The sequence below is a fragment of the Meles meles genome, chromosome 9 (genome assembly GCF_922984935.1).
Source record: "Meles meles chromosome 9, mMelMel3.1 paternal haplotype, whole genome shotgun sequence".
NCBI lineage: Eukaryota > Metazoa > Chordata > Mammalia > Carnivora > Mustelidae > Meles > Meles meles.
This window is the reverse complement of record NC_060074.1, coordinates 74,674,592-74,676,783: the sequence shown is the minus strand read 5'-3', so window position 1 is coordinate 74,676,783 and position 2,192 is coordinate 74,674,592.

Genomic DNA, 2,192 nt, shown 5'->3' with positions numbered 1-2,192 from the left:
TGAAATCCAACCAGGATATTATATTTTTAAAAAACGAACAAAGAGGGAAAAAAAATCTTAGAAATTAAAATACAGGGGCACCTGGGTGGCTCAGTCAGTTAAGCATCTGAATCTTGATTTGGTCATGATCTCAGGGGTGTGAGATGGAGCCCATGTTGGACACAGTGGGGAGTCTGCTTGAGAGTCTCTCTTTCCCTCTCCCTCTGGCCCTCACTCCCCCTCCCCACTCTCTCTCTCTCATTCTCTCTAAAATAAATAAATCTTCAAAAAAAAAAAAAAGAAAGAAATTAAAATAGTTTAAAAAATTTCAGGAGAGCTGGAAGATAATATATAATTCAATGAGAAACTAGAGAGGAAAAAATTTTTAAATTAGAGGCTCAATCTGGAAGTTCCAACATTTAAATAACAGAAATTCTAGAGAGACAGGCTAGAGAAAAAGGAGGAGAGAAAATTATCAGAAAGGTAACACAAAATATTCCCAGAAATTAAGTAGACAAGTCTCCCAATTGAAGGACTCCACCAAGTCGAGTACCCAACAACATGAATCAGCAAAGACCCACACAACATCATGAAACATCAGGGGTAGGCAGAAGCTCCTAAACGCCTCCAGAGTGTAAAAGCAGGTCTGTGTAAAAACTAGTATCAGAATTCTCATAAAAATAACAAATAGAATAAAACAATGTGGCCCTGCCTTTAAAATTCCAAGAAAAAAATTATTTTCAACATATACTCCAAACTACCAATCCATCAAGAATAGAGACATTTTCAGGCCTGTAAAGCTTCAAAATCTTCACCTCTCATGCACTTTTCCAAGCAAATTTTCAGCGGTGAATACACTTCAGCAAAAAAGGGACAGTAAATCAAGAAAGAGGAAGTCATAGGATCCAATAAACAGGAAATGCAACCTAAGACCAAAAAAGAGAATAGGTCCCAGAATGACTGCCAAGCCATGAACTGGCCTGAAAAGCAACACTCCAGATGGCAGAAGACAAAGGATTTTGGAAGAAAGGTCTCCAAAGGTTAAAAGAAAAAAAAAAAAAAGGAACCGATAGATTATTTGATGTTTTTGAGCACTTAAGCCTTTGGATACTCTTTGTGATAGGTACTTAAAAAACTAAGCAAAATTTTAAAATCAGGCAGTTATTAATTCTGGGGAAAATAAGGGCCTAGTAGAGAAGAAATACTGACAGATCACCCTGGGGTTCATGAATAACCAACATTTATAGCAGTCCCCCCCCCCTTATCCCTGGGGACCCGTTCCAAGGCCCCAGGAGACCCCTGAAACTGCAGCTAGCTCTGAACCCAAAACACACTATGTTTTTCCCTACACATATATACCTCTGATACAGTTTAACTTATAAATTAGGCACAGTAACAGATTAACAACAACTACTAATAAAATAGAACAATTATAACAACATACTGCTCTAAAAGTTCAGTGAACGTGGTCTCTCTAATATCGTATTCACCCTTCTCCTTGGACAACATGAGATGATAACGTGCCTACGTGATTGACACAGGCGCTGTGACATGTTAGGCTACTATTGCCCTGATGACATAAGGATGATCACCTGCTTCCAGACAGCGACTAAGTGTGGGTAATTGAAGCCAAAGCAAGCAAAGACACAGAATGCAAAACAGCAGATAAGTGGGAACTACCGTGTAGCTACTGATTTTATAAAAATCTGCAGCTAACCTATATTGGGAGATTGGGATATGGGGAAGCAATAGGGGGAGGGAGAGATAGAAGAAAAGCAAATCCTGCTTGCTCTGAAAGAAACTCAAAAAAGCATTTCTGAAATTGATAAATCAAGACAAAGGAACACAGTATATTTTCAAGTAGGGACTAACCAGTAAGAGCTGAAAGTGCTTATCTCTGGAGCACTAAGCCGGGGAGAGGGACCTTTTTTTTTTTTTTTTTTCATTATAAACTATGTGCATGAGTTACTTTTTAATAAAAAGAAATTTTTTAAAAATGTTTTTCATTGACAAATTTGGTATGAATTCAAAGAAAGGAGAACTGGGGAACCGGAAAGACAAGAAAAGGAAACCTTCTTTACTAGCTACAACCTGCTTACCCCACCTGGGCTACTAAAAGACCTCTTACAAGGCGCTCCAGCCTCACCAGGCTTTCTTTCCGGCCCTTACCCTCTCTACGGAAGGGCAACAGAAAGGCTCAAACGACAGACCTG